The 6312-nt window shown below is 52.3% G+C and overlaps 1 non-coding gene across 1 annotated transcript; it reads left to right on the top strand.

The window, feature by feature from the left end:
• The first annotated feature begins 220 nt into the window (after nt 1-220).
• LOC138302307 (U6atac minor spliceosomal RNA) lies at nt 221-345 on the top strand. Its single transcript, XR_011205388.1, has one exon. It is a non-coding gene; the product is annotated as a U6atac minor spliceosomal RNA (small nuclear RNA).
• The last annotated feature ends 5967 nt before the right edge of the window (nt 346-6312 follow it).

Below are 6312 nucleotides of genomic sequence, written 5' to 3'. Positions count from 1 at the left end.
ACAGGTGCAAGGCATCGGGTACCAAGCTGGGCAGCGGGCCACGGCCAGCGGCTTGGGGCAGGGGACTGGCAGACATGTGTGCAAGCGGTGGCTAAAACAAAAACAAAATGCCAAACTCCAAGTTTCATTTACAAGACGGTGAACAGGGCTAAGAAGCCATGGCGTATTTAGGCGTTATAACCTCTGAGGGCCTTTCAAAAGGCCACCAAGCAGCAAGATAGCTTGACAGCAAAGGAGAGAGGGTTAGCACCCACCTGACAACGATGGAGGAGGCCTTCGTAGCCTTTACAACACTTATGCAGTTAGGACACTGCCTCTTACTTTGTGGCGTCTAACCGTGTTTGAGATACATATATAACGCTAAATATATAAATAAATAGATCAATAGTAAATAAATGAATTACTAATCGAAATGCTTGGGTTGTTAATTGTCAATTTTGCTTCCAGGAGGCCGCCGAACTGTTGGGAATTCCAGCGGTTGGCCACATAAGGCAACGACGAGTCACAGGCATTAGGGTACTAAGGTGGACATAAGGTGCACGGCAAGCAGAGAAGGGTTCCTGGGGCGACCAACGCGAAGGGAGGTGGCAGGCATGACGGCAGCGCGTAAGAGCAAGGTTTCCCATGGGGGGAGCAGGTCAGGGGTGCGCGGACTGGTGAAGAGATCTACTTGACAGTTATGGGCAGTACAGGTCCCCGCGGCATTGGAGAACAGCACGTCAGAGGGCAGCGGCTACCAAGTCCCGCTAGTGGGCTAATACATTATATTATCAGACGGTTACCTGGCTAGGGTGCCACCTTAACAGCCAATGAGCGGCCACAAGGGCCGGTAGGTAGCGGGGACACGGATTAGGGGGCTTGACACCACTTGGGGCTGGTAGGTGCGGCCACAAGTTAGTTACAGAAGCTAAAGGGCACAAAAGAAAAAGGGGGGGAAGAGAAGGGTGGAACTTAGAGTCTCTGGGAGGTACGCAAGCAGCAAGGCAACACCGGGCGAGCAAATAACGTGGTGGTGCATCTCCAAGGGCAGAATAATAAGGTTGTCTTCTCTCAATTGCAAACCTAAGTTACTCACCAGCACGCACATCGGGTACGATGGAAGTCCACGGTTCGCCTTCACTCTTTTCCCGCGAGGAGAACCAAGAGGAGGCTGATATCTGGGTGAGATTCATGGCCATGGGACAGTTGAAAAGTCTGGAATGGGCGAAGAAGATGGTGGCGGCACAAGGGGTGCAGCAGCTGTCAGAAACTCCTGCTGTGACGAACACGGACGAGGTGCAGGCTTCAGACTCAGGCCTCTGTCTCCTAAGTGAGGAAAGTGATGCAGCGCCTGCCAAAAGGTAGAGGCCGGCAAGGGCCACAGCTGGAAGCAGACTCAAAAGAGCCAAGAAGGACATGGTGGACAGCAATTTACTGGAAGGTCCCTCAACTTCCCAGAAGGACAGCGGGCCAAGGAGAGCCAAGAAAGACAATGAGGAACAAGAGGCTGCTGGTACAAGTGGGGTTCCCCTCACTGCTGGGGGGCTGGCCCCAGTGAGGAGCATGCCAATTGCTCAGGAGAAGACTGGCCATCCCGCTCCAGGAGCATCAGGGCAGGGGCTGCAGGTGGGACTGGGTAAGATGATGGAGGCAATGCACAGCTTCATGGCCTCAGCAAAAGCGCTAGCGGGTTTGGGCATGGACGAACAGGGTGCTAGCAACAGGCGAGAATGTGCAGGGCAGGTGTGGGGGCAGGACACCAACTCTTTGCCGAAGGTGCAGGGCGAGGCTTCTGCGCCTGGAGCTGAGGTTTCGGACAGGGTCGCATCAGATACTCTAGCAGGCGGGAGTGACAAAAGGACTGTTGTTAGGCCTGATCCCCCCTTGCTGTCGAGGAGGTCATCCCAGGCGTAGAGGGTCCCTTTAGAAGCTGGGGAGAGAATATGGAATAGGGAATTCATTGACATTTTGTCGCTGCTCACATTTGCCAAGGAGGGCGCAGACATAACGGTACCCAGCAAGGAGGTAGAGAAGCATAAATGGAAGAGGAAGGTTAAGCCAGAGGAATCAATAGACAACTGGTTAGAGGCATTCGCAATGCTGTCCACAGTGATCATGGAGAAGTTCCCGGAACAGGGACCGGCTCTCTGCAAGTCATATATGAGGAATATACCCGCAATGGGGGCACAAGGTGGCTGAACTACGACAGAGAGTTCAGGCAAAATATGGAACAGGCAACAGAAATGGCATTGGACTGTCGCGAAATTGAACTCTGGGTGCAGAACATGGGCATTGGCAGCAGGCTGGCAAACAGTGACCCCCGTTTCACCAGACACAAACAGGCAAGGCCATACTATTTCAAGCAGCAGCTTAGGCCCCCCTTTCAAGGGAAGCCCCCGCAAAGGGGGAGAGTGGCTTATCAGTATAGGTTCAACAATAATTCATGCAGGCTATACAACACTGGAGCATGCTCATGGGGCACCATCTGCAAACTCACCCACAGCTGCTCCAAGTGCGCCGGTTGGCACCCAGCAACCAATTGCAACAAAGGGACCAAGGCTGATAAGCCAATGGGCACCAATGCCGGTGCCAAGCAGCCCAAATCATCCGGAGTCGCAACATACTACAATAGCACCTTCTCCCATGACTTTTAGCACCTTGGCCCGCATCCTTAAAGGCTACCCTAGACCAGTGGAACGCAAGCTATTGTTCAGAGGTTTCAGTGAAGGCTTTAGGATCCCATATTCCGGCCCAGCAGTCACTAGGGGAGCCAATAACTTACGGTCAGCCATGGAAGCCCCAGGAGTGGTGCAGGAGAAGCTGGAGAAGGAACGTCAATTGGGGAGGGTGGCTGGCCCCTTTACCCAGCAACCCCTTCCAAATGTCACTGCGTCACCTCTGGGGATTGTACCAAAGAAAGAGCAGGGCAAGTATAGGATGATCCACCATCTCTCTTACCCCAAAGGGTCATCCGTGAACGACTACCTGGAGGCGGGAACGTGCTCGGTTTGTTATGCTTCGTTTGACGAGGCGATTGACCTGGTTCGTGCAGCAGGCAAAGGTGCGCTCATGGCAAAGGCGGACATGGAGGCCGCATTCTGCCTTCTCCCAGTCCACTCGAGTAGTTTCCACCTCCTAGGGATGCAGTGGGCTGGCCAATACTTTTACAACAAATGCATGCCCGTGGGTTGTGCAGTGTCATGTTCCTTATTCGAAACTTTTGCATGCTTCCTGGAATGTGCCCTGAAGGAAAACAACCCCCCGGGGAGTTCACTGCACTACCTAGACGACTTCCTTTTCATAGGTAAGGCGGGTTCTAGCTAGTGTAGGGCAATCCTCATTGCATTTGAACACCTTAGTCAGTCACTGAGGGTGCCATTGTCTCCAGGAAAGACTCAGGGGCCTACCGCGTGTTTGACATTCCTGGGCATTGAGATTGATTCAACGAAAGGGATGTGCAGATTGCCGGAAGAAAAGGTCATGGCTCTGCAGGACGACATTCAGCAGGTGCTGAGCAAGGACAAAGCGACGCTAGCCACAATTCAGAGCCTCCTAGGCAGGCTCAACTTTGCAGTGAGGATTATACCAGCAGGCAGAATCTTTACCAGGCGGCTAGCAAGGGCAACGGTGAAGGTTAATAAATCCCACCACTTGGTGCGCCTCAATGCGGGCCTGAAGGAGGACCTGCGCATGTGGCTGTCATTTCTGGAGGATTTCAATGGTACACTGTTGTGGCGCACTCCATGGTGCACCAGTCAGCAGCTCCAGCTCTTCACCAATGCTTAAGGGAGAGAGGGTTTTGGGGCCATACTGGACCGTCAGTGGTCTGCGGTGAAATGGCCCAATGCATGGAGGAGGCATGGACTCACAAAAAACATTACTGTACTGGAAATGTTACCAATTGTCCTATCTCTCCATCTGTGGCCACAAGTGCTAGCCAACAAGAGGATTACATTCTGGTCGGACAATATGTCCGTAGTACAGGCCATCAATTGCCAGTCCGGTAATTGCCTGGTATTGGTAGGGCTGTTGAGGGAGCTAGTGAGAGGTTGTCTGTTAAGAAACATGGAATTTCATGCACGGCATGTGCAAGGGGTGAAGAACGTAGCCGCTGATGCTCTTTCTCGTTTTCAGTGGGTGAAAATCCGGGCTTCTTGCCCCCAGGCGATGGAGGAGATGACGCTGTTCAATGTGGAATGGTGGCAATTGGTACAGTGGAACAAAGGATAGGGGTGCTGGGAGAGTTATCTGATACCCGAGCCAGATACAGGGCGTGTTTCAACAGGTTTACATCAGTAACACAGTCCTGGGGAGCTGGGGAGGACCATCCACCGGCCAGAAGAGTGCATCGCTTCGTACTGTGGGCAAAAGACAATGGGAAATCTCACGCATGGGTCTCAAGGCACCTGGCGGCAATCGCCCATTTTGCAAAATTAAAGGGGGAGGGAGATCCAACTGCGGGCTTCCCGTTGAGGGCAGCACTGAAAGGGTGGGCTAGACAAGAAGGAAAGACACCTGACCAAAGGGCACCTATCGATCTAGATATGCTCAGGGGTTTGGTGGGGGAACTCAAAGTCATTTGTAACACACAGTATGAGGAGCTGTTATTCTGTGTCACATTTTCCCTAGCCTTTTTTGGGGTGTTCAGGACCTCAGAGTTAGTGGCGAGGTCGAAGAGCAACACATCCAATAGGGCACTAAGGTGGGGTGATCTCAAGATGGGTTAGGACATGGCTGAACTGAAAGTGCAGCGCTCCAAAGCTGACCAGAAAGGGAAAGGTGTGGTAGTGCGTTTGAGAGGACTAGGGGACCCCAAATGTTGCCCAATAGAACTGCTCAGGAGGTACACAGCATGCCATCCCACACAACCAGGATACCTATTGCTTCACCAAGATTGCCAGCCTCTCACACAGTTTCAATATAGAAGGGTCTTGAAGTGGGCAATCACAAAGGCCGGGTACCAGGGGCACAAATGGTCAACACATTCCATTAGAATTGGTGCAGCCACCACGGCCTTTGAGGAGGGTCTGCATGTGGGTGCTATTAGGCGGATCGGAAGGTGGCAGTTGGACAGATACAAACTGTACATTCGGTCTAGAGACTGTAAGGGTTGTCATTGCGACCTCCCCAATGGCAGAGCATTTAGTGAACCAGGGAAGGAGGCTGGCAAGGGCTCCCAGATGAGAAGAAGGCATTGCTATGATGCTAAATGTGTTGAATGTATTGTAACGTTCTTTTGCCATAGCGTATATATGGCAATCACAGATGTCAATAAAGTGTTTGTTAATGCTTACCTTCTCGTTCATCTAGGACCTAAGACAGTATGGGCGATGGGCCACTCCTTAGTGGCGAGAGCAGAACAGCGGGCCAGGGAGAGAGGCTAGAACCACGGTTTCAGTAACGTAGAACTCTCCTGGATGGGAAACCCAGTAATGAGATGGGCCATGCTGGAACCTAGAGTTGGCCAGCTGGTGGGGAAGAGAGGGTTTAAGTCCGACATTCTTTTGATCCATCTGAGTGGAAACGATCTAACTGCTTGTGGGAGGGGCCCACTCTTGCAGGCCATGAGGCAGGGTCTCGCCAGGATTGCCACCCTGATGGAGGACGGGGAAATAATTTGGTCTGAGATTATCCCACGTGGGGTGTGGCAGGGAGCCAGGTCACCAGCCGCCATTGAAATGTCCAGGCGGAGAATCAACCGGTCCCTACAAAAATTTGCGAAGCAACGGGGATTTGGCTTCATCAGACATACCCTGCTGAGTAGACACCTGAGCGGTAATTTTGCACCAGACGGGGTACACTTGTCTGACGCAGGCACGGATATTTTCCTACTAAATATTAGAGATGCTCTAGAGAAAGCAGGCTGTAGGTAGCGAGTAAAGGGATGAGCACAGGTGGGGGGGCCTCGGTTATCGCGAGATGCCTTCCCTGACGCTTGGACGAGCTGTAAGAATTTAAGTACGTTGGTGCAGAGAACACCAGACGGAACAGCTCTAGATTTCTCAGGATGGGTGTTGGCTATTTTAACAAACTCATCTCCGACACCAGGATCACCCGTAAGCTAACCCAACCTGTGTAATCAATAAACTTGCGACATACTATCCCAACTAATGGTGTCCCTGGCATTTATTATGTCGCATGCACTGCATTGTTGTAAACTCCAATTGCACACACCCTAAGGGGCTAGGGGTAGCAGTGCTATGCAGCTGGCCACGTCGCATGCAGGCTGACAATAGGGGGGACAGCTTCCTAGCCCCTTTGGGTGAACAACGATAAACCTCCCACCCACCCAACAACAGCTGCAAACCATGGCTGGATGCACTCAAGGAAGAA

This window comes from Pleurodeles waltl, chromosome 6, assembly GCF_031143425.1.
Source record: "Pleurodeles waltl isolate 20211129_DDA chromosome 6, aPleWal1.hap1.20221129, whole genome shotgun sequence".
NCBI lineage: Eukaryota > Metazoa > Chordata > Amphibia > Caudata > Salamandridae > Pleurodeles > Pleurodeles waltl.
The sequence above is the reverse complement of the archived record's forward strand: the minus strand, read 5'-3'. Positions and strand labels throughout refer to the sequence as shown.